This window comes from Lactuca sativa, chromosome 9 (genome assembly GCF_002870075.4).
Source record: "Lactuca sativa cultivar Salinas chromosome 9, Lsat_Salinas_v11, whole genome shotgun sequence".
NCBI classification, from domain to species: domain Eukaryota; kingdom Viridiplantae; phylum Streptophyta; class Magnoliopsida; order Asterales; family Asteraceae; genus Lactuca; species Lactuca sativa.
In genome coordinates, this window is record NC_056631.2 from 10,082,532 (window position 1) to 10,110,511 (window position 27,980).

The following is a 27,980-nucleotide window of genomic DNA, read 5'->3' on the forward strand; positions in this document are numbered from 1 at the left end:
TCCATGGAGGAAACTCGACGAGTCCATATGTAGACTCGACGAGTCGGACCGGGTTGCCCCAGGGTCTGACTCTAGTGGTGACCCGGTGAGTTGAGGGGTGAATCAGTGAGTCGAGTGAGGCTTAGAAAGGGAAGAGTCTGTGGGGACGATGGGACTCGCCGAGTCGTCGTATGCACTCGGCAAGTCTGGTTAAAATGGACAGTTGACTTTTGGTTGACTTTTAGGGTTTGTCAACAAATGGGCCTTTGGGCCCGTAGAGGGGTAGAATGGTTTTTTACCCTTCTAGGGATTTTCATGAGAGAATATCCAATTTGTGAAGATACATTTATTTAGTGTAATTTATTATTGTGACTAGGCGGAGGCTAGGGCAATATTCTGATATCGAGATTTTACCGAGATTTCCGAGGTGAGTCTTCTCACTATACTTTACCTAGAGTGGTAATCAGAGCTATGTGACAATGTATCTTGTATGCTATTTATGTCTTGTGATTCTATGTGATATGTGATATGCATGATTCAGAGTTTATAGAGTTAGGACCAGTGGGTCCACAGAGTTATGGGACCAAGAGGGTCCCACAGAGATATTCAACCAGAGGGTCATCAGAGTTACAGCCTTGAGTGGCTGATATGTGTTTATGTGGTATTTTGGGGAACTCATTAAGCATTTATGCTTACAGATTTTTGTGTATGTGTTTCAGGTACCAGTGATGATCGCGAGAAGGCACCGGCATGATTTGTACACACTCATGGAGCTTTTGTTTATATGATTATGGGATATGTTTTACTATGATGGCAGTAGATACATTATGTTTAATATTATTTTATGAATGAAAGTATCTTTTAAAATTGTGAAAAATTATTTGAAAATTTTGGGTGTTACATAGGTCTTGCTTAGAATCTTGCCCTTCATCATCTTCTACTACTTCCATAGTAGCCCAATCAAGTACAACTTCATTTTCATGGTCAATATACACACCCATTCTTAGACCATTATCATTACTATACCCAATTTAAATAAACTCAAAGTAGTCAACATCATTCCCAATTCTTCTAATATCCTCTGCCAATGATTCATTTATAGTGCAACAATAGTCATTATCACAATTATCTTTAGTCCAACTTTTGAAGCAACAAAAGAAACTCTTTAAGATCCATTGCACCAAAATCAACATCACAGATTTAAACAACATTCAAGTACACTAACGGTTTTGGTGCGAAAAAACCATTATAATGTACATCAACTGTCAAATACTTACTTGGTGTTGAATCGGATCCCATCTTCTTCACATTAACAATCACATTCAACACTTTTCTTCACTTTCGTAACCCTAATTTAATAAGAAATGGGTTGTAATCGGTTGCAACGACCCTTCACAATAACGTCTACAAACCCTAATTTAATGAGAAATGGGGTGAAATGTGTTCGAATTCCACGTAATACAACATGTCATTCTTAATTAAGCGATTTAAAATAAGGAAACTGACAAAACAAGTGATAACCGGTTGCAAGGGCTATGGTGAAGAGAAATAACAAGTTCAATGATATAATGAGTAAATGTGGACAAAATCAACAATTGATTACCCTCTTACGTCATTTTCCCCATCTAGTCCTTACTCCTTCCCCACCATTTATCTAGCAAAATGGTCAGCCATCCATGAGGTCAAAGTCCTTGGCAGCCCAACTTGTTACTTTTGGACCAAAATTGCAAAATACTTACATTTATCATTTTTAGTTATTCCTAAATATTTATGTTAGTTATTCATCGTAACTCCATCATATTATTTTTATTTTTAAAATTTATTACTATTATTATGATCCCTATTTATTAAATAAAAAAAAAATCCAAAATTTCTAGCCCCAATCACAGCACTTGAATATAAACAAAAACTACGTTATACTAGTTTCCACCTTTCCACTACCGGCTACCAATTATTTTTTTCAAATACGCCCTTAGTTTCGAAATTAATTGTTCACATAAAATAAAATTTTATCCTAACTCAAATCTAGATTAATGGTAAAAAAACAATTTCCTCAAGCCAACGACTAAATCTAGATTTGGGATTGGAATTTTAATCGGATTTTTTAAAACCAATGTAAATATTCGGTGATCAGATTTTTGTGTAACCAATTTGTATCCGCCAAATCCAATATATTTGGATATTATATAAATTGGATATATTAAAATCCTACTCAGGTTTTTACATAAACCAAAAGAATCCATAGGGCCTCGGCTGATGTTTCTTGTGAAACTGGATTTGATATGTGCCAACAATTAGGCCGAAAGAGGTACAAGTACTGAGGCCCACTGGTATGAAGGGCACATTAGCGATCTTGGTACGGTTTGGCTTTTTTTTTTTCGGACCAGTGTTGGTCTGTTTTGGTCTTGTCTCAATGTCTTTACGGTTCGTCTTTTCCAATTCGGTTACGGTATTTTTTTCAATTTTGCTTTTTTATTTCGAGTTGTTATATTAACTAAGTATGTGATTAACACAAAAATTATACATTAATATTTAATAAGTATGCAATCAACACAATAAGTATTTGTATGTAAGCTTCAACGCACATTTTTTTGAGACCGATCTCAAGTCGACCTCGATACGGTCCGTCTTTTCTTCAAATTGGCCTCGGTCGGTGTTTGTTCGGCCTTGTTTTATACCATTTCATCCCCAACCTTTTTTCTCCAAAGGGAAATCACCGTTTAAGTCTATGTTTTAGATTAGTTTAAGATTTAATCTCAACTTTCAGATAAGAATCAATTATTTTATATTTTGTCAAAAATAACAAAAAAGTCTTTTTCTCAACAGAAAAAAGATAATTATCGTATAAAATTAGATAAACGAAACTTCTCTATTCAAAAAATAAATATTAGACTAAGGTGTTGTTTGATTTTCTGAAGCAAAAATTCATTAAGTCTGTGGACCACATCTGCAACCCTCTGCAGTAGAAGAATTGGACCAAACGGCTGCAGACTGTAATAAGAAGCGTGCGTGTTTGTATTTTTAACATCTGCAAACTGCTGCAGATATTAAAAAATTAAAATAAACTAATTTTATAAACCGAAAATAGTTTTTTAATACGTAAAATTTAATAATATATAACATTTCTGCAAGAATTAATGATATTTCAGTAAAAAATAATGATATTTCAACAAAAAAATAAAGATATTTTAGTAAAAAATAATGACATTTCATCAAGAAAATTATCATTATTGAATATAAAAAAAACAAAAAAAAATCAACAAAAATAAACAAAAAAAAACCGAAAAAAAATGTGAAATAAATTTTAACAGCATATAATCAAAATTTCAGCAATAAAAAAAGAAGAAGAAGAGGTTGGAAGATGTTGGAAGAGCCAGTACAAGTGTTGTGCAAAACAGAGCACGTGTAGAGGTTTTTGACTCCGAGGACTTCTAAAAAACAAACAACTGTGAGATGAAAATTGTTGCGAGTGTGCTGCGCCGCGCAACAATAAGAGGTTTGAAGATGTTTTTTTCCAAAAAACAAACAACACCTAAACCTTTAATCGAACCAAATATTGAGACTTTATCAGAAATTTCATTTTTCTGAAAGATAATTAGTTATAAGAAAAAACACATTCTACTAAATACCCTTTCATGTAATTCTAACTTACGGGCTAGTTGTTACCAAACCTTTTTTTTAATTAGTTACAATTATTTTTTTCTGCTAGTAAAACATAGCCTTGATCCCTTAAGCTATATGTATTTGTGTGAGTACGTGTTTCTTCTTAAATTCAAGCAAAAGAGACAATCTAGTAGAGAAAGTCAAGGAAAGTAGACTTTCCTCATTCAGTCCTATCTTTCAATGAATTTGTCACCATTTACTTTTTCCTTCCAGAGGCACTTTATTTATCCGGAACATGTTTCGTGAGAAGATTTTTCAAAAGATGTAAAGAAAGTGCAATTTTGTTGATCAATGTTGTAGACAATAAACTCATTATACATCAACCTGGATACCTTAACATTTGAAAAAACCGACTTTCTACACAAGCATAACAAAATCATACCTCCTCTTATCAGATTAGGGATCTTCTTGGCATGCCCTTTAGCCTAATCCTTCCTTTTAGAGGTTTTTGTCCAAACTCATGATGTCGCCATATCATATGGTGTAACAAGACAACGAGGAGCATTAAGACAATCCATCCCTAGAATCTAGTAACTTAATACATATTTTTAAAAATTAAAGGCCTTAAATCACAATAACCTATTCAATTTAACTACACCAACAATATTGCTCAACATTTTGACTTGCCAAAAGAAGATTACGACATTTAAAACTACTTCATATTTTCAAGTTTTAAAGTTCTCAACTATTCACAGAGTTAAATTAAAACTTTTAAACAAGTTTTCAAAACTTTTAAAGTTCTCAACTATTCCCGTCGTGGACATAGATGGATTTAAGATGTAGTTTAGAAATAAGTTAGATTTGTCGTTTCAAAAAAAAAAGAGCCAGAGATCTCTTGTCATTCATGTTCTTTTAGGGGGTATGTTTGTTTAAAATATAACTCAGCTTGAGCCTCATTCAATGCTTGTTGCAACTTCCTCCTGTCATGGAAACTTTTAGTATAGGTAACCTCATATACTCTATAAACCTCGAAATATTTTAATTGTCATCGTACAATGAGTGAGATGGCAAACAGGCAACAAGTTGTGCCGCTAAGCCTTTTTGAATGGTAAAGCTAATTCTTTTAAAGATTACATCTGAAGATCTAGGGGATATAACATTACTATGCATGATTCGTTGTACTCTTTTAAGAAGCTCTACCGCATCCGGTGCGAGGAAACCAAACATATCAAATGCAAATGGTATGAACACGTGTTGATTCTCCATGCACGATTTCTCATGTTTGGTGACTTTGCCTGTAGTTGCTTTTAAAGCAACATGTCCCGCCGTGAAACCCCCAGCTCTCAGGCCCACGAGAGGGGATACCCCTATAAAAGATCCACACATGCGTGTTTCCCTCTGACCCATCCAAAAATCAAAATGCCAGCCGGTCTGAGGGTTGACCTTCCTTCTGTCGGGTCTGTCAAGAAATTAACAGGTTCCTCTTTCTTAGCGGAAACCTCAGCACACTTAAATATGTCAAACAAAACATCCCTAACCATATCATGCCTGTATTTGAACCCCGGGAGTTCTTTACAGTGAATTGCATGCTCTCCAAAAGAGTCCAAACATGCCTTGCGACACACAGGACATATCTCGCCAGCTGGGAATATGGGAATCATGAGTTGATATTTGAGAATAGTACGATACTCCGCGGGAGACATGTGTTGGCCAAGCCCATCTATAGAGATAACCATAAGAAAATCTTGAGCATGTGGTGCACGTAAGCACTAGAAAACCGCTTTCTGTCGAGCCATCATGTTGAGATGCACTTCCATATCTTGGACAATTTTACGAAAAAGGGCACTCGCCAGTGTATTATGGGATTGAGGGGGGCGGTGTCTTTAGTAGTAAAATTGTTAAGGTCAAAATCTGGAAGCTTGTTGCGAAGGGATGCCAAGGCACAATCATAATCAGAATCCATACCATGTATACTGCTATCCCGTAAGATGTGATCTTGCAATACCCAAGATTGGTCCCTTGAGGCAACAAAACCATAGAAGGTAGCCTCTACTGCCGAGTATAAACCCAAACCCCCAAACCTAATGGGTAAGGAAGCAATTCGCCATTGTATGTCACCTCCTCCATGTGAACGGGTTGGCACGTCCTCAACCCAAAGAAAAGCTTAGCAATACCCATACAAGACCGAAGAAGAAGAAACTCACTCTAGGGGTTAGACAATTGTGGAAGAAGGCGCATCAAATTCATAGTGTTTTGGCTCTCTTTATGGCTAAGCTGCGAATGAAACTAGCATCTCTACTAACAACTCCCCCAAGAAGTTTCACCCCCAAAGGCGGCCTCCCAATGTCCGTCGGAAATAGCCCCTCCCGTAACTTCCTACCATCACACGAGGGCCAAAAGAGCTCGGTTTTCTTGATATTCAGCTGAAGGCCCAATTTTGGGTCAATCACCATGATGATGTCTAATGCTTTGGCCACCTCCTCTGAATCTCCGATAAGTGTGCTATCATCTAAGTACCATGCATGGAGAAAAAGCTTGCAATTGTCTCTAATCTTATGCAAGAGCGGGTGCAACACAATGGCAAAGAGAAGTGGTCCCAAGGGGTCTTCGTGCTGAACCCCAGTAGAAGACTGAATATGTGTGTTGCCACTAAATTTAAAATATAACGTTAAAATTTACCGATTTACCACTAAATTTATGAAGATGAAATTAAGTAGAATTTTGACAACTCAACGTCTTAATAAAAAAAATATTGAAAGTAACATATTGCAGTAGATAAAGATGGAAATACAATTACAAACATAAATTTCTTTAAACGAATAGGAGACGGGATCAACTAGGTTGAAATAAGCATGTAAACCAAAACCACAGAGACGAGAACAAAAGAAAACGATGAATATCATCAAGGTAAATGTAATTGAAGATTTGCATTACGGGGATCATTATCACAGCCAAAAAAAGGTCAAAATTTTCAGCGGAAAAAAACCCTAACAACATAAATAAATAAAAAGAGTATGTAGATACTGAATTAGAAACGAAGAGAGATGATTCGTTACACAAAACTCCATTGTTGCAGATGGAAAGAGAGTTTCGTCAGAAAAAAGGAGCGGCAGAGAGAAGTGTGTAATGTTAGTTAGGGTTTCTAGTGAGCAAACTGTAAACATTCTGGATAGAACCCTAAATCGTAGGTATGACTGAGTGTACAGTACTTCAAATTTACATAATATATAAGCATAGAAAGCCAAAATGTTTTAATCTACTTGTCGGATCGAATTTAAAGTAAGGAAAATTGTTACCCGAACATAGTACAATACGGAAGAACAAACGAGAGGTGGAAGAGAAGAAGGTAAAACGAAGGTTTGGAGTTGTGTTGAAAGTGTTTATGGCTTGTAAAAGTTTAACGAATTCGAATTTTCACTTCAAAATTGTTGAAATCCAGCTTTGGCGACTAGACCTTGTGGTGGGAAATCGCCATTTCAAAATTTCGTTTAAATTTCAACAACATAATCCTAATTCTACCATGTGCCTGCCGCCCTTCGACTCCATTGAAGAATATATAAAGTCATGTTGAAGCCCACAACTCAATTCAACCCATATAATTATGACAACCTTTACCCGAATTCAACCATATATCTAATGGGCTTGAATCGAATAAACCGTTGTCCTATAGGATTATCTACTTACCTTATGGTTTTAAGTAAAAGACTTACGTGACGTGGCATAAATTAATTTAGTTAAAATTAGTATTTAAGTCACTTTGTATGTTGCAGTGGATAAATTATTTCCATTTAATAAAAACGAAAACTATTAAAAAAAATTATGTAAATAGACAAAATGTAACTTTAATGCGCAACAAAACTCCTTTGCAATCCGTATATACATTGTGATTTACAAATGTCAATAATCAATATATACCACAATAACGATTATATCATATCAAAAAGACCACAAAAGTAGCAAAATAAAATTTCGATTCAAACATCTATATACGGAGGAAACAGACGAAAATAAAGCTTGAAAATTTACATTAAAAAAACCATTAAAAACAAAACTATCAAAAGAAAAATATCATATAAGAGACAAAAAAAAACGTAACTTCAAAATATAACAAGTGACCAAAATCATAACTTATAAAATAACAATAATTAAACTCTAATATTATAAAAGATAAAATATGCTATATCAACAAATTTTTGAAAAGAAAAAAGTGTAAATGTAAATATGCAATGACTAGAAACAAAATTGTTATTTATCAAAAGAATCTTATTTTGAATCAAGTACTATATGTTAGAAAAATTGTAACGTGATTTGGTTTTAATTAATTTTTATCGGGTAAATACCACAAAAAACATTAAGTTTACATCAAAATTCTAATTTGACACTTATTTTTTTGTCTCGAAATTGACACTGTGTTTTTCAATTGTTTACAATTCTGACCACTTGACCGGTCAATCCGATTATCTGCTAACGTGGCATGATGACGTGTCGGTTTTGATGACGTGACATGTTGATATGATATGTTGACGTGTCAAAATTGGATTTTTTTCCCCACGAAATACACTAAGTTCTGTAACATCCCAAAAATACTAAGTAAAATTTTTGTTTTAAATCAACCAAAACCATAAACCATTCATTTCAAAAACCATCAAAGTATGTCAACGTAGAAAATAAATATCAAAGTGCAATCCAAAAATCATAAATGTAGAACACAAGTGGATGTTGAGCAATCATGTCGGGCCCTCCCCTTCGAACCGAAAGTACCTGTGAAGAAACATTTTTGACATAAACCGTAAGCACAAAACTCAGTGAGTTCACTAAAATACCATGTATCATACATACAATGGGCCCCACCCGATACAAATATATCAGTAACATGCGATAGGCCCCACCCAATACATTCATCAGGCCCTGCTCAGCATAAATACAAACACATACAATACATGCAAGAGTCACGCAGGCAGTTAGCATCCTATAAACATAAATCAATGGGTCAGCATTGGGGCATTCGACCCATAATACTATGAGGAGACACGTCTCAAACTAAAGATATCTGAATCACACACGCATGGTTGCTACATTGGCTCCTCGCACTGAACATATCTAAAACCAACCAAAATTAATAATTAGGGTAAGAATCCATAATCAAATGTCCCGATCAAATTCTCTTACTAAGGGTAAAAGACCATTCTATCCTTCCAAGGCTAAGAGGAGACTCACCTCAAACTGAAGGTATCTGAATCACACACGCATAGTTGCTACAAAGGCTCCTCGCACTAAACGTATCCAAAACCAAACCTAATTAATAATTAGGGTAATAATCCATAATCAAAGGTCCAAATCATATTCTCTTACTGAGGGTAATAGACCATTCTACCCTTCTAAGGCTAGACCCAACTAAACATGGCCCAAGACCCAAAAATGGCTCAAGATCATTTCTAGGAGTATTTTATGTGTTCTCTCTTCTTACCCCCTGCGTATTGAGTTACCACCGAGAAGGAAACGGGGCAAAAGCCGTTACGCCATGCGTACCCCAGGGTTATGCCCTGCATAACCCCACTAATGTCAAATTATATTTTTAAGCTCTTAATACCTAAAGAACATACGTCCAACTTAAAGATCTTAATATTGGGAAGGTCTTAACTGATAAATTCATCAACTTTAGGCTTTTACATGTCTTAATGGAGCCTAAAACCAAACCCTAAGTCCGTAACATTCTTTAATAACCTCAAACTCTTGTATGAGTGAGAAATAACAACAAAGACTTCATTTTTATGGCATAAGATCCTCAAAAACAACATTAAGTGACAAACTTGAGCTTTGGAGTAGCTTTTACTCACAAGAACAAAAACCATGGGAACAAAAAAATCTCTAAGATAGTCTAGATTTAAGCCATAGAACCATAAAGGTGAGAGCTTTGTACCTCCAAAAGCTTGCAAAGTTGATGAGGGCCCTCGATCTTCAAGCTCTAGCCATAACAATCCTCAAAGAAAAACTTCTACTCCTTCACCATGCACCAAGAACACACAAAAAAGGATCACACAAGCTAATCAAGGATTAAGGTTTCGAAACACTGATTGGGGAGGATGGAGGCTGAACATGGAGAGGCCTAAAGGGACTTAAGCTCCTAAATATGGGATCAACCCAAAAAACTTGGGTTTGGGATCTGCATGAGTATGCCCTGCGTACTCATTACGTATGCCTTGTATGCTCGACGAAGTTACCGTCCATCTTAAATGACCTATGACCAGCATACACATCAAGTACACCATGCACAAGGACTAATTTTGCACTGAATTTAATGATTGAACAAAATTTAAAAATACTTGGAAACAGATGTTACAACTCTGCCCCACTTGAATCAGAATTTGTCCTCGAAGTGTGCCCCTGCAAATAACTATGGATAGTTATCCATCATCTCTTCCTCAGGCTATTATATCCACTCAAATCCTTTCTGGTGCTGCCATTTCACTTTCATTAAACCTGCCGCCTTGTTTCGTAGAGTCTTCATCTTCCTATCAAGGATAGCAACTATTATCTCTGTATAGTTCATGCGCTCGTCCTCCTTGATATCCTCCAATGACACAACTGCATAATCATCGATCAAACACTTCCATAGTTAAAGGGCCTGAAAAGTGTTGTGAATCTGATTGAGTTCCTCAGGTAGTTGTAATGCCCAGATTCTCAGATATTGATTTTATTATAAGATTCTCTTGATTTCAAGGTCTACTTGACGAGTTGGTTGCCCTGACTCGTCGAGTAGCAGCGGGTTAGTCCACGTGTTTAAGTGACCTACTCGCTGAGTTCAAGAAGGTACTCGACGAGTAGGAGCTGGAGGATGAAACACTAATTTCCGAGGTTTTGCACCCTATTTTAAGGATCATTGGCCTCCTCAGCCTCCCCTTACAGCCTCTTGATATTCCATAAACCCTAATTCGTGTGAGTGTGCTCCATTTGTGTGTTTTAAGCTTTGGGAGAGGATTTTTGGTGAGGAAAGCTTGGAGATCAAGTGACTAGAAGCTAGGAACGTGTGGGAATCAGAGATCTACCTCATTTGGCATCCTTTCGAAGGTATTAAGTCGTCATCTTGACCTTATTTCATTCTATATCTCTTTTGGGTGGATTTTAGGGCTTTTCTAGCATATTAGGAAGCTTTTCTTGTGTTTGAATTAATATATGAAGTTTCAACTTCAGATCTGAACTCTCTTGGGTCTCTAAGTCGATAAAGCTTCCAGCTTTTGCAATAAAGAGACTCTCCTTAGGTGTAAAACTCCATTGCAAGCTTGGATTTTTCATTTAGAGTCTCTAGAGCCCATGCATGTAAAGTTTACAACTTTACGTTATAAACATGCCTTGGGGATTTGGATCTGCAATATGGAGCCTTATCATGGATTAAAAAGCATCTGTATGGATGAAGGACTAAAAGGGACTCGTCGATTTGTATGGTCAACTCGGCGAGTCTGATGAAGATTGTCGTAGACTCGGCGAGTCAGTAGAGTGACTCGGCGAGTCAGCTAGGGTTTTCCTAACCTTTGAACACGCGTGAACTTGGTGAGTTGCAAGGGGAACTCGATGATTTGGCCAAGGAGTTCACGACCACAAACATTAGGAACTCGACGAGTCACTCAAGTGACTGAGCGAGTTGGCGAGTCATGCAAGGAACTCGGCGAGTGGCTGGTTGTACTCGACGAGTTCAGGTCAACATGGATTGTTGACCTTGACAATTGACTTTGACTTTGACCAAGGGTTGAATATTGGACTTCTGGGGCACTTTGGGAATTTATGAACATGGTTGTGTGGCGAATATAGGTGGTGGAGTTTGTGGCGGTGATCCGAGAGTTTGAGCTTATCTTTCGAGTCGATGATTGCGAGGTGAGTTATCCTCACTATACTGAGGGGTCTAAGGCACCAATTCCGGCCCATTGGATATGATATCCTAGCAGTTGGTAGTATGTTGAGTAGGAGTTAGTGTTTCATGCTAGTTGCTATGCCAGTAGGTAGATCTGTAGGACTACCTGTGTTATTATGTGATTATCTGTATGTGTATTAGTTGTGTTATATGGCAACATATTATGTGAGATGGGTTGAGGTGATACTGTTCCGTGTGGTAACCAACAAACCCGAGAGCATTCCAGATACGAGCTGAGGGAGAATCGTACTGTGGGCTCAGTGGCAATCCAGATGTGAGATGTGGGCCCGGAAGGCAATCCAGACTCACATTATGGGCCCAGGGGGTAATCCAGTCTGTAAAGTTATTGACCCAGTACATGTTGTTATTTGTATATGTGTTATGTGTAGTGTATCGGTATTTTTGGGGGAACTCACTAAGCTACCGGGCTTACAATTTTAGTTTATTGTTTCTGGTACAGTAGGGGATCGCAGCAAGGCGAAGGCGTGATCCTACAGCTCCTCATTTTTTGTTTATGTTCATGGGAAAACTCTGATATAGACTATTTTGAAAACAAATTTGTAATAACTGTTGGTTTTAAATGTTTTGAAAAGTTTTAAATGGCTTGAATTTTATGGGTGTCACTATAGCTCCAAACGGTATGCAACGCTGCCCACCGGGGCAATAATCCTAAAAGGACAAATATATATGGGGCCCAACTTGCCCATCTTCCTGAACCGAATGACACATTTCCAAGGTGACACCTTTAGGAGTACCATATCTCTGACATGAAACTCTAAATCCAACCGGTGGAGTACCACCTTCGTGCACCTGCTGGATCAACTTGGTAGTTCGGAGTACCACCTTCATGCTACCCATGACTCCCTAACCGACCTCTCCCTAAAAAATTAGGGTCCGACACTTCCTCATCCTACCAGCTTTGTAGATTTTCTGTGACGCCCTTCAATTCGAGTATGGATCTTGTGCTTTTAGTAGTCTAGTCCCAATACTACATTCCACACCTATCCAGAAATTTCCTCAAGAGTTATCCCTAATCCTTCAGGTCACCTTCTCAAATAGGTACTCCAAGTATCTGCTAAACAACACAATCAAACCCACTAAAACACTTCATGGGCTCTCCTAGGTTCCGACCTCACCTTGCCATCAGGTGTTAAAGAACTCCCACTAATGTCAGCTAACTACTTCACGAATACAATCACATGCAATAAAGCTTAGATAATCCTTCGAGTAACAGACTCAACCCTACAACGGTTGGACCAAGACAAGAGCTACACAATAGGCTCAAATCTATCACTTTGAGATCATTTAACCTTTGCACACACAACTTAACATATTCATGAAATAATTACACACATTAATACGAGTCCCACAAAGCATAAAGCAAGTAGCATTCATGCAGTAACACTCCAAGCTACCGAATAAACGAAGGACATCCCAATCTCACTTACTACAACCCATGCTAGGAACTTCCACTCTCACTATCGGTTGCCTTATGCATGCAAATTATACATAATACAAGATCAAATAGACTGTCGAATGAAAGACTTTACCCTAGGACCATAACCTAACAATGAATAGGAATATAAGGCCAAATCAGTCATTTTAAGGCTATATGATCCTAATCGTACATAATTGTTAAAGCATACATTTAGTAATTACTGCTATCAATACATATTCCAAATATAACATAACATCCAATGCTTCATAGGCTAAAGGCACTACATATCATTCCAATCTAGCATTCCATTCTTGAATGTATCCCTAGCCATATCCTAGCATGCAAACATTTATATCATATAAAATATCAACATGTATGGGTATTATGGGAATCACTTACTTGAGCTCAACTGATTGCACACACCATACCCCATTTTTCTTTATAAAAGTCTTTTTAGAAATTTATTTTCTTTTAAAAGATTACAAAATCCTCAGCTTTAGTTCAATCACAGCCGAGAGTGTGTCTAAAACCCTCAAACCAAGGCTCTGATACCAACTTGTAACGTCCCAAAAATTATAAGGTAAAAATTTTATTTTTAAATTCAACCATAAACACCACTTATCATTTTCAATCATTCAGAAGTATATCAGAGTACAATCACAAAATCATAAAGTTGCAGAAACATGGGTCGATGCGTTGCGATCAAGTTAGGCCCTTACATTTCGAACCGGAAATACCTTAAATAATGGGCCTAGCCCGTCATACATTGGGCCTAGACCCTCATACAATATAAGGGTCATAGAGACAACTAGCATCTACATAGCATAAATTGGGCCTAACCCTTCCTGGTCTATAGGCCCAACCTAGCATACAATGGGCCTATCCAACATACTATGCAAGAGTCACAAAGACAACTAGCTTATAAAGGATCCTAGTGGGTCGACATTGGTGCCTTCGACCCATGTATACAGTGAGATGACCCGTCTCAATCCAAGATAACTGAAACACACGCGCTGTTGCAACCGAGATCCTCACACTAAACACAACCAAATTACCCCCAGCCAGTAATTAAGGTATTTTCCCACAATCCAAGGTCCAATCTATATTATATCATTCTTACGGGTAAAAGACCATTTTACCCTTCCCATATATGATCCAATAACCCATGACCTAAATCCAAGTGTCTGTCTTGATTAGAATCCACACTATCTCTTGAATATTTGGCAAGAAAGTCTTATAGGTCAAGGAGACAGCGGGAGTCTAAAAGATCCTGAAAGGGTTTCAAGAAGTAATCAAGAATAAAACCTGTATTTCATCGCTAGCACACAACTAGAGGTTTATAACCTATCGTGCAGACATTTCTATGCCCATTCTAGTTAAGTTGGCTGTACATTTGAGTTCTATCTGTTCTCAATTGTTTGGATAGCTACTTGGAAGCAATGGCAGGCCCTTGAGCTGCCAGGTGGCAAGAAGTTAAGATTGCACAAATTCAATCCATATGAGTTAGGATTTGTCACTAACCTAGTCTTGTGATTATGGTTTTAACAAATTAACATGGATAGGAACACATATACCATAAAATCTAAGTGTCATAAGGTTTCTCTTCGATTCATGAAAATGATGGTAAGGAAACTCTTTCACTAAGTAGATTTTGAGTAGATAGCAATTGTGGAAATGAAAAAAAAAGTCTAAACAATTGAGACTATGATTACAACATCCCTTTTCATAGTTCTGAAATTGTTTAGACACACTTGTGAGCTATCTAAGAGAGGTTTATGATTTTGATAAAGTCTTATAAAGGCAATCTAGTATCAGAAATCTGAACTTTGGTAAGAAAGTCAATAAAGTATTGATTTCTAGAAGTCCAGTTGATTTCTGGGTACATGTCAAAGCTAGTGGGAGCATAAGTGTTATGTTGTTAATCATCATGTTAGTGGGAGCATGATAATTATGATAAAGGTTGCAAGTTAGCAATGTTAATTATAGAAAACAAAAGGTCTCAATTGGGAAAAAGTTGTTTTGCTATAATTAAGGGAGAGGAAATTATACTTCATTTCAATTCTAAAAGCTTAGATTGAATTTTTAATCAAATTTAGTCAAGAATATATATATATATATATATATATATATATATATATATATATATATATATATATATATATGAATATAAGGAAATTCTATATATGGGTTCATTATTTGCGTTCTAAAATTCGATTATAATTACGACATCCGTTTTCATAATCTGAATTATGAGAACTTGACAAATAGGAATGAAATTATTATAGCAAAAGACTGGTTTAGTCTTTATGTGAGACATCATGAATCGTGTCCCATATGTTTCGGATATAGGATCGATTACATGTGCTATATTCATCCTTTCTAAAATTTTCCAAATGCCCGGGGCATTAAGAAGGGAAAAGGTCTAGAATTGGATATGACTAAAATGATTAAGCAATTGTTGAGGACAATCTAAGGTTTACTAAAGATTGGTTGCTCAAGGACAGTTGGAAGTATAGTATTAATTCTGGAAGGACCATATTGACATAATCTGTAAGGACGCAACTCTTGTTCATAAATGATAGTCAAAATGGAATATGGAAATGCTTCAAAGTTAGAAAGTATTCAATATGTATGATTAGGAAACATAATGCAAGAAGGATGTTTCCAAGGATTTGATCTCCTTTGGAATACTCTGTAATGATTGTTGCCAAGTCTTTGTGAATTTGTGCATAATCATTACAAGAGGATCAATACATATAAGTTTAAAATCTAACAGATTTCAGTAAATGGCATGAATTTGGAATTCTTGCATTTGCAGTAAGGAATTGGGACTGTGAAATGAGAATCATTGGAGTTATGTTCAATCGATCGAGTTCACAAAGTAAGGATCGTAGACAAACATAGAGTGCATACTTGGTGTATGGAAAAGCTATTGTTTAAGAAAAACATAGTGTACATGCTTGGAGCATGGGACAACTAGTGTTTTTAATTCAAATATAAAGTTGATAAAACCGAAACAATGAATAATGAGTAATCAGTATGGTGATAAATAAAAGTGCTTATTTATATTCATAGGGTTTGATACCATATTTGATTCATTTATTCTTGTGTTTCACTTTGCATGTTTTGACTTCTAGAATAAACTAGGTTATTCTTCCGGAATGACTAAGTTATTCAAACCATCCACAGTCGGTCATATGTTGGAAGTAGATATGAATCAAGATTGTCATGGGTTGGCTTGTAGAGGTCCAAGTTGGTGGACAAAGTTGTGCTATACACTCATGAGTGCTCATAAGTTCTGAGTATTGGATACAACCCGCGCTCATTTGAATCACTTCATGGATTTTATCACGAGTGATCATGAGACGATAATATCTTATATTCTTCAAACCTAGAGATATGAGTTGTTACTATGAGTTGATAGTACATTGATTGCACGAAAACGCATTGGTAACTCGCTGTTATAAAACGTGCCTTTGTGTATGATTCAACAAGTAGTAGAACAAGCCATATGAGTCGAAGTTTATCCATTCCTTTTACCTTCGGGATAAAAGCAATATCTGTGGGCCCCTCGATGATTTAATGATGACACATGTGAGTGCTTGGCCAAGCCAGGATTGATTTGATTTGTTCAATCAGTCAGTCGTCATGAATCGGAAATCGGGAAACAACAAATGGACAGAGAGAATGATTATAATCCATGTCTCAGTCCATATGATATCTAGAATGGAGGAATATATGATCCCTTATCTAATGGACAAGTTCATTGACAAAAATCAGAGTTCGACAACGGCTTTAAGAGCTACGATTGCCAGTTAGGTTTTGAAGTCATACTCAATAATAGTTTTAGACTTATCCAAGTGGGAGACTGTTGGATTAATGTCTAAGTCCATAACTATATTTGGTATGTACTTGACCCGACCCGGTATGGTCCATTTGGGTTGCACTTCACCGACACAATTTATATGGATAGTCTTTTGAGAATAGTATATTTATGATTTATATTAATATATTATAAGTTCTAATATATTAATATGGAATCATGTTATTTAATTAGTTTTGATCAAGACTTAATCTAGAATTAGTTAAATGATCAAAATGAACTAATTAAATATGGACTCTTATATATATGGAATGGGCCAAGTTCATTTAGGTTGGGCTAAGCTTTCATGGATAGTCCATGGAGTGTTTAACCCATGGATCATATGAAATGAAAGGTCATGGGTTTAAACCTAGACTCCATACTATATAAAGATGACCTTGGTTAGTGAAATTGGCACTAGTGTGGTTACACTAAGAGGGCTAGCCGATTTCACTAGAGAGAACCAAGTATCCATATTCTATAAAGTCTTCCAAGGTGTTTTAGTGATTTGTGATTCCACTTGAGGCTTCCACACTATTGGGGCTAAGCTCTTAAAGCTTAAAGACATCAAGCTACATCAAAAGGTATGTCATCTAACTAGTACTTTGTAGTATAAGAGCTTCATAATATGCTAGTTAGGATTAAAGCCTTGGAAAGTTCTTATTTGCATGTATAATAGAGAAAACATAGATCCAAGGTTTATAGGGTTGCATGTACACCATAGGAGTGTTAGAATGCTCAAAACCCAACAGTGGTATTAGAGCCTAGGCTTGTTTTCTTGTTATTCTTGCCAAATTGGCTGAAAAATCGAGTTTTGATGTTGTCTGCATAGCAGACTCGCTGAGTCCAAGGCAAAATGCATCCAACTCGCCGAGTTGGTTCATGCACTCGACGAGTTGGACCCCCTGACAGCATATATTTGATTGTTTTGGCTGGAATTGGACTAGGAACATTACCCGAAGATGTTTTTGGACTTATAAACTTGTTTTTGATGTGGTAATGTTCATGCTAATCCAATTTCTAAGATAATTGTCATAATTTTAAGATTTGTATTAGTTTGTATGTTCATGCTAATTTCTTGAAGTTTGATGATTTAAATTATCTTGTTCTCTAATTAATAGAAAAGTTGTGTGAAATAGTTGATTTCAATCCATTTTAATCTAAGAGTTGATTCCAAAGTGTGTTTTTGTAACTTGTCCTCAAGTTATATGAAAAGTCACATTTAAGAATTGTAACGCCCGGATTCCCAGGTATATTAATTATTCCTTTTATTTTTGGAGATTGAGAGGGGACTCGACGAGTTGGTGTTTATACTCACCGAGTATGGTCGCGGATTAGTATCCGGGTTCACAGCCGGACTCGACAAGTTCATGAGTGGACTCGGCGAGTCCAAGTTGTTTAATGAAACCCTAATTTCCTGGGTTTGGGACCTATTTTAAGGCCCTTATGGCCGTCATTTGCGGCTACCAAACCCCAGAGAGAAACCCTAATAGATCTAGACCGTTTGTGAGGAAGGAGAGGCCATTGTTGATCTTTTTGTTGGTGTATTTGCAAGAAAGAGGTGACCAAGGCAAGAGGAGGATGAAGGAGGTGCGATTTTGGTGACTTCAGAGTTCATAGAGTTCATATTGAGGTATTTATTCGGACCTTCTTTAGTGGATAAGTGGAGCAATTGGTCCCTTCTCGAGTCTATGCTTTGGATAAGTGGAGCAATTGGTCCCTTCTCGAGTCTATGCTTTGGATCTGGACCCAAAGAGGTCCAGATACCTTAACCATTGGAGCTTTATGAGTTATTTTGGGAGCCATGAGCTTAGGATGTCATTTTTGGGGCTAAATCACCAAGTTAGACCATTTAGATGTTATATGAGTGTCAAGGTCTGAACTTTACATGATTATCATGCTTGGGAAGGTCAGATCTACGGATTAAAGGAACAAATCTGACCTCAGGAGGTCTATAGATTTTGTGCATGGCATGAACTCGCCGAGTCCGAAGATCAGACTTGGCAAGTAGGGTGAGGGTTTCCCGTAAATCACTCAGTGAGTAGACTTGCCGAGTTGGGGAAATAACTCGGTGAGTCAGGGAGAGTTAGGGGACTAAAGTTCAAGGCAGAACTCGCCGAGTTGTTCTTGAGACTCGACGAGTTGAGTCGGGGTGGCCCCGCGATTCATGCTAGGTGTGACTTGTCAAGTAAGGGGAGGGACTCGACGTGCCAAGAGGGAATAAGAGAATCAGTAGACACATGTAGACTCGCCGAGTCACTCAAGTGCACTCAACGAGTCGGGTTAAAGTTTGACCGTCGACTTTTGTTGACTTTTAGGGTTTGGTCAACAATGTGGCCTTTGAGCTGATAGAGGGGTAAAATGGTCTTTCACCTAGAGAGGGTTGAGTCTAGTCTCGAGAGTTATATTTATGAGAATATTTACTTTGTGTGATTAGGCAGAGGCTTGATCATATTTCTACCGAGTCAGAGATATACCGAGACATCTGAGGTGAGTCTTCTCACTATACTTTACCTGGTGTGGTAACAAAGTTATGTGACAGAGTATTCTAGAGTTATATGCTAGTGTATTTGTATGATATTATGTGTTGTGCTTTATTGTGATATGTGATATGCATGATTCAGAGTTTACAGAGTTAGGATCAGTGGGTCCACAGAGTTATGGGACCAAGAGGGTCCCACAGAGATATTCGACCAGAAGGTCAACAGAGTTATAGCCTTGAGTGGCTGATATGTGTTTATGTGGTATTTTGGGGAACTCACTAAGCATTTATGCTTACCGTGTTATGTGTGGTGTTTCAGGTAACAGTGATGATCGCGGGAAGGCGCCGACATGACTCGTGCACACGCACACTGGAGTTCATATGTTTTGATCTTGGGGGTTTTGTATTGAGATAGTGATGATACAATATTTTAAAATGTGGATGTAAATGAAATACATGGTTTTTAAAATGCGAAAAAAATTGTTTGAATTTTTACGGTGTTACAAGTTGGTATCAGAGCCTTGGTTTGAGGGATTCGGATGCATCTTCGGGCGTATCTGAACTCAAACTGAGGATTTGAGAAGAATTTTGGTAATAAAGTAATTTTTTTTGAAAAGAGTAAAAAGAGGTTTGAGATAAACAGAATAGATCCGTGTGTACGATCAGCCAGCGCCCGAACGGTGATTTTCCAAAATACCCTTTCAATAAGTGCTATCACATATGTTATGTTATGCTATATGACGAATTATGATATGCATGCTAGAGTAGACTAGGTATTCTTATTAGGACTAGAGTGGCCTGATATATGATGCCTTAGTCTAGGGGCTTTTGTTGCTAGAAATGTATGAGAGTGTTTAGATAGCAGCGAGGTGTTTATGAGATATCTGCTTGTGAGTAGCACATGATTAAGTGAGTAGAGTGCTTGGAAATGTGGGACTCTAGGAGGAGGACTTAGGATGAATGCTGAGTCGGTGTGGTCGGTAGTATTGGGCCCGTACTACCGAAGGCACCGAGCCAGTGCGCAACCTAAGTAAAAATCCTTAGGGTACAGGAACCAAGTAGGATTGGGGGTATCGAGTGTGTGCACGTACGAGCGAGTCTATATATTTTGTGTTTTATGTCACAGAGGTATCATGGTGGGAACGCGCCACAGACCAGGGACTAGTGGAGGGGGTGTGAGCGACGAGGAGCTTTGCCAGATGATTCATGATGAGGTGGCTGCTGCCATCCGCACTGAGATTCCAAAGATGTTCGGGTCAATCAAGACCACCCTGATAGATACATTTAACGAGAGATACACTGCTCTTTCTGATGTTGCTGTTGCTGCGGCCACTGCAGCTGTAGCTGCGGCTAGACCGCAGGGTGGTGATGCGTTGCTGTTCCGGGAGTTCAGCAACACAAAACCACCAGAGTTTGATAGGACCCAGGACCCGATTGTAGCGATGAGGTGGATTTCAGACATTGAGGGGTGTTTCTTTACTTGCTCATCTCCTGAGCATTTGAGAGTCCGGTTCGCGCTGAACCAGCTTCGCTTGGGAGTGAAGGACTGATGGAAGTTTGTGACGGCGCATTATACTCCTGCTGAGCTTGCTGTAGTGACCTGGGAGAGGTTCTCTGCTATGTTTCGAGATGAGTACGTTCCCCAGGTGGAGAGGGAGCGTTTGGCCCAAGAGTTTTTGACCCTCAAGCAGGGTACTGAGTCTGTCACAGTGATTACAAGGATGTTCCATGAGCGGGAGATGTTCTGCCCAGAGCACGTGTCCTCCAAGCAGGCACGTATGAGCCGATATCTGAGCATTTTGAGGAGGGACATACGGGAGTTCATGGCGAAATCGACGTACCGGATATTTGCTGCGCTTCAGGCAAATGCCCATAAGAGTGAGATAGAGCTGGAGACTCAGGCTAGGGAGGAGGATGAGTCTCAGGGGAGGGAACGACGATCGGCGCAGTCTCAGCCGGCAGCCAAGCGGGCCAAGCCCGCTGATTCAGGATCTGGCGGTCAGAAGGGCCGCACTTGTGGTAAGTGCGGCAAGAGCCACGATAGGGTGTGCAAAGCGGGATCTTGCTACAAATGTGGCAAGGAGGGCATATGGCCAAGGATCGCCCCAAGGCCCAAACCATCACTTTTACCATTATACCCTTGGGCTCCAAAGAACACCCAAACTCTTAGATCACATGATCTACATCACGCACATCCAAATGGGTCCAAACCTATCTTTACCCAAGGCTTGAAGCCTTATAACAGTTCATCTTTGGCTCACGGACCCGACTTATGAAGCAATTCGAAACAGGGAGTTACACCGAAACCACGATATGGTAGTGCACAACAATGCAAATGTTTTGTCCGGACTTGGCCACAATGTCCAAGAACTCGCCATAATGCGATGGTCGTTGACTTGCTGACTGTTAATTTTTGACCAATTTGACCTTGGGTCTAACATGAAGGATATGGGTTGTCAGATGAGGTTGATCTTATTCGATGATAGTTGCTTCGTGGGTCTGATCAGTACATGGAGTTGAGAGGGTTACTGTGTTTATCTGATTTTGCAATTCGTATGAGTTTCCTCACTATATTATGTGTTACGATGTATATACTTGCATGGTAGGATCTCAGCGGGTTGTCATATGTTGGTTAGAGTATTAGTAAGTAGGTGGTCGTCCAACTGAGTGCCCTGGGTTGGGTGTAGTCATGTAGGATAGCCTGAAAACTCTTGATTTAGGATATCTTGCTTGTTCCTTGTTTGGTTGTGGATTTAGAGTATGATCACCTATTTGACTATCTATCATACCTCTGATTATATACAATTATGCATTCATTTAGTGATCTTCCATTTGTGCGTGTTGTATGATCCCATTTATGATGAAGTGGTAACTTTGCACCTAGCAGTAATGCTGGCCAAATTCTAGCATAGACATTGTACTTAGCTATTACTCTGCCCTAATATCCTGTTATCCAGATAATCGTAATTACTACATATATATATATATATATATATATATATATATATATATATATAAAGATAATTATTGTATACACACACACACACACACACATATATATATATATATATATATATATATATATATGTGTGTGTGTGTGTGTGTGTGGTTCAGTATATATAAATAATTATGTAAAGAAATTGGTATCCAAGGAAACCTGCCTTATCCTAGCTCCTCTAGTCACCTATATAAATCCTCATAAGGGTTCATACTTTCGTTCATCCTTATTCCCAAGAGAAAACCAAAAATCCTTCCTCTTCTCCTCTATGATCTTTAGCCTCCAATTTGCTAAGGTTTGGGTGTGAGCCATTAGAGGCACGAGACTTCTGGTGCTTACTTTCTAAAGACCAACAAGGAAGGATTACTAGTTTAATTGCTATAATAAACTAAGTTAAGTATTTTCTAATAACCCTTTAGTAATTTCGAAAATAGTAACATACTTTTATGGTTCTTGAAATTCAATAGTTGTTTGCAAATCATAGTGAGAACATAGATCCTTTAGGATGCATGTGAACTTAGGGTTTATGTTTTTCCACCAAAAATAGATTTTTTGTAACATATAAAACCCATCACATTGAGGGTTCGAACCCCAAGTGGGGGAGAACTTAGTATTCATGGCGAGGGTGTCCAGTGTGAATCAACTCTCTGTTCAGTTGTGAGAGCTAGGAGGTATGTTTAGCAGGGTTGTTATGGTTTTGTGGCCTATGTTTTAGATGTTAGAAAAGAAGGAAAAAAGACGATTGATGATGTGTCAGTCATCCAGGAGTATCCCGATGTATTTCCTGGGGATTTTCCTAGGTTGCTTCTATTGAGGCAAGTCGAGTTTCGGATTGATTTAGTACCAGGTGCGGCTTCGATAACCAAGGCACCCTATCGGTTAAAACCGCTTGAGATGATGGATTTGCCTTGGGGGAGCACCGATCTTGTTTATGAAGAAGGAGGACGGTTCATACAGGATGTTCATTGATTACCGGTAGTTGAATAAGCTAATAGTGAAGAACCGTTATCCACCCCCGATGATTGATGATTTGTTCGATTAGTTGAAGTGTGCATTTTGGTTTTCCAATATTGATTTGCGTTCAGTCTTCCATAAGATGAGGGTTCGGGATGAGGAAGTTTAGACGACAACTTTTAGAAATCGGTATGGTCATTACAAGTTTGCGGTGATGGCTTTTGGGCTCACTAATGCACCAACAAAGTTCATGGATCTCATGAACACGGTTCGCAAAACTTATGTTAGATCAGGCGGTGATCATATTCATTGATGATATCTTGGTGTATTCTAAGACCAATGAGCAACATGAGGATCACCTGAGGGAGATTATAGAGACATTGAGGAGGGATAAACTTTTTCCAAATTCTCTATATGTGATTTCTAGTTGTGCTAGGTGTAGTTCTTGGGACACCTTGTCAACCAGAATAGTATTCTAGTCGATTTGGCCAAGATCAAGGTCATGATATAGTAGGAGGTTCCAAGATCTCCATAGGAGATTCAAAGTTATCTTGGCTTGGCAGGGTATTATTGGAGGTTTATTGAGAATTTTTCCAGGATTGCAATTCCGTTGACTAGGTTGACGAAGATGACAGTTACCTTCTGTCGGGGGTCTGAGTAACAGTAGACATTTGAGACGTTGAGGCAGAGATTATGCGAGGTTGTAATTCTAGCCTTACCCAAGGGTGTTGATGTAACGCCCGCGTTTCCAGGCTAGGCATTATCATTGATGTAATAGTCTAGGTTAACCCTTGTAACTCTTTTTGAAGTATTAATGATGAAATATGATGGGATTAAAAATAACTTTTAATCTATGAAGATCGATTAGATCTTGAACAAGTATATGAATATAAAACAGTAAAAACGCAATAATAAGAACAAGAAAGCTTGAATCAAACGTGTCGAATGATTAAACAAAATCCTCAGAAGAGCTCGATTAAGAACATCAACTGTAGAGGATTAGAAGATTACAAGAACGATTTAAAGAAAAATGTTGTACTCTGGATGAATCGCTATGTCGATAATCTCTAAAAACGTTAACCTAATATGCATGCAAGCATTAACTTATATACAATACATAAAAGGCTCTCGGTTGGACAGGCCCAAACCGGAGTATACATGGCTAAACTAACGAGCCCAAAAGACGCAATATCAAAACAATCTATAGCCCAACAATCTCCCCCTTTGCGTCAATTTGGAGCGAGACCTTCACTTGTGACTTGGGCCGGCAGCTGAAGCTGGTACCTTCTTCTTCACGGTGCTAAACAGACACTTTGTTATGGAGAGGATGGTCTGTCTAAACCGGATGTACCAATTGATCATATCATTGAAGTACTTGATATCATCAGCCGAATTCTCTTTACACCGCTTGATAATTGATAAGACGTGCTCCAAGCAAGCTGTGGTGTAAAGGTGCTTGTCAGCTAAAGCGAAGAGACATTTCTGTCCTTCGGCTCTAGTGAACATCACTGAGTTTCACCTAGGATCAATCTTACCCATTTGCATTTGATTTAGATCACTGGCCGATCCCACAGGTGCGACTTTCGGTTTCTTCTTAAAAACTGTGGCGACCTCCTGATCCATTAGGGCAACCTCCATGATATAGCAGGCCAACATCCTTTTGACATGGTCTATGATGGGACCATATTCGGATTCATCTGTCAGAAGGATATTGTACAAGACTATCCAGTCATGAGGATTCCGATTCGGCAGATCCGCCAGGGAGATAATGTGAGCAGTTCTTGCTGATCCACGAATGAGCTTGAACTTAACGTTTGTGAATCTCCCCACGGCATAAGGCTTCAGTACCCGGACATTGACAATCTTCTGGGCGCTCCAGGTGAGGTATTGAGGGCGAGCGGCCTCCAGGTAGAAGTCAATGAGCTCCCTGTCAAGCTCATCGTTCGGATGCGGGACTTCAAAAATGTTAGAGAAGGCGTGGAAGATGAACGCCTTTCGAGTCAGCGGCATATCAAACTGCGAATCGATAGAGTTGTTGCAGTCGAATGATATAACCGGCTCGAGCCATAATATGCTTGGAGTCTCTATGGCCTCTTTTATCATACGATCCCTGGTCCAGGCAGGGAAGAGCAACTTTCGGCTCTCAAGGAGATCGTGGGCTTCTTTTTGCTTTCGTTCGGCTTCTTCAGCCTCACGCGCCACACGACTGGCATCGTCTTCAGCATTGCGACTGTTCTTTCTTTTTAACAAGTCGGAAATGGTCTCCTTGTCTTCATCCTCATCTTCATCTTCATCTCCTCCCTCAGCTATGTTTTTGCCCTTGTTCTTCACACCCGAACCCGAAGCATGATCAGCAGAGGGTGGTTCGGTTGTGTGAGTAGCTTTGGAGGAAGGAGGTGGTTTCGATCCGGCATCTCCCCCTTGTTTCGGAATGGACACGAAACTCGGTAGGCCTTCAATTTTGCTTAAAAGGTCCATGGCCGGAGAGAGTTTTTCAGCGAGGGTACGCCTCACCGAATGGTTTAGGATGGGGTCGTGTGCTTCCAGGATGTTTGATAATGCTGCGTGGACATCCGAAACACACGTCTTTATTACCTCCCTTTCGGATCGAAGAGCTTCCAATTGTTGCTGGGAGTTGGAAAGCTGCGTGCTCTTGACCTTAAGGGCGGTAGTCTTGCTCGCCAAGACATCCATCAGAGAATTTTCAGCTGCAAGATCCTCTTGTAGCTTTGCCAGGCGGGCATCGATGGAGGCACGAAGTGCCGAGTTGTCGTCGCTAATATGTTGTCTGAGAGTAGCGAACGAAGACATCTCCGTCGAGACAAACTTGGTCAATTGTTGAAGAACTGGTTCCAGAGTTGTCTTAGTGGCGTCGGCGCTCTCCTGCAAGGACTTCAGCAGGACGGAAGCGTCGTTGAATAGTTTATCGACTTTTTCGGTCGCAGCCTCACAGGCTCGGGTAGAGGCATCGATAGCAGCAGTTGCTGAGGCCACCGAATCATGTTGAGCCCTGGAGAAGGCGTCAACGATCTTCTGAAGGGCAGCTTCAGACAAAGATGACTGCTTGTTGGAAGAGGAGGCGAGAAGTTGATCAACCTTCTCGTTAAGCTCTCGGAGATGCTTCTTTGTCACTGGAGCATCATCCTCCTCATCACTCTGAACTTGAAACGGACTATAGTAGACCGAATCGAAGTTCATGTGATCACCACCAAGATATTGGTTGTCGCCATCGGAGGCGTCTTCTGGAGATGGATGTGGTGGTGAAGCTGGGGGTGTTGTGGGTTTGGTTGGTTCAGGTTGAGTGGGTGGGGGGTTAGTTTCGGGTGGTGGTTGTGTATGGGTAGGGTCGGTTGTATGTGGTTGAGTTTGTGGTTCGGTTACAGGTGGGGTTTCGGTAACTGGTGGTGTTTTGGTTGATGTGGTGAATATTGGTGGAGGTATAGGGAATGAGGTTGGGGGAATAGTGGGGTTTATGGTGGGAATGGAAATAGGAATTGTTGGTGGAGGTGAAGGAATAGGAGATTGATGAAGTTCCATCTCTGGGGTTGGGGACCGAGGTGGTGTGTTGCCTCGTTGAGGAGATTCGTCTCCTTGTGATCCTTCAGAGTCCGAACTTCCACCTTCGGATTCGCTTGAAGAGGAGGGAATAACTAGCTTTCGCTTCTGTTGGGTCTTCCTTTTCTTCGGCTGTGGGGATGAAGCAGCCTTCGTTTGTTTCCTCTTTTTGGGAGAAGGTCCCTTTGGAGCTTTGGACACTTGCTTCCCCTTCTCTGCCTTTTTACCCCTGCCCACCGGTTTGTCGGCATCATGAATCGATCACAGCATGTCCGGTGTCAGTTCCCTCGGACCAGTTGGCCTAAACTCCTTGATCGTCCTGATCAGTCTGCTGTCGGAGGGCACATCGGCATACATCTACTCCGGGATGGAGCCAATGAATGAAAATTTTGATGCATCGGATACGATGATCTTCTTGGTATGAAACGTACCAATAGAAGACATCAATGCACCATCAGCAGTTGGAACATTGAACTTGTCCATGGCCCATCTTGTTATCAAGATCCAGAACCGGGCCAACGACACCTCAGAGTGTCGGGATGAGGAAGAGACGCTCTGAATCAGTTGTTGCCATAGGACAAACCCATAGTCCAGGTTTATCCCGTTGTACACCCCATACATTATCGAAAGGAAAAGACGACTTGCACCGTCAGATCCTGAGCTCCTCTCTGACAGTCCCTTGAAAAGAACTGTAAATAAACCATTCCACTGGGGCGGCAGACAAGATTTCTTAAATTTGGCGACGGAGGTGAGAACCTCTGTGTAGCCCATGTTGTAAAACATGCTGTACAACATCCCAACCGGAATCATCTCCGGGTGAACTCGCGATGGGTCAGCAACAAACCCTAGCATAGTGCAGAAACGGGGGCGAGAAATCGAAGTTTTGTGTTCTGCCACTTCAAAGAATACCCGGTCGATGGCCTTGTCGTAGTAAGCCGTCGCGTAGACCTGTGATAAAGCCACCATAGGCACAGTTTCAATTCTGGACAGTGCAGGTGCAAGCTGGGAGTACTTGAGGCATTCTATGACCGGCGACATGTAGGAATCATACGCCAGTGGGTTAAGATCAATGACTAGGCATTGTTGGGGTCGGATGGGAAGAATCTGAGAAGTTGCATGAACAGAAGAAGATTCAGCCATTGTTGCAGGTTTGGAGAAGAAGATGAACGAGAGAGAGTTTGGGAGTATTTTTGCTTTGGGAAT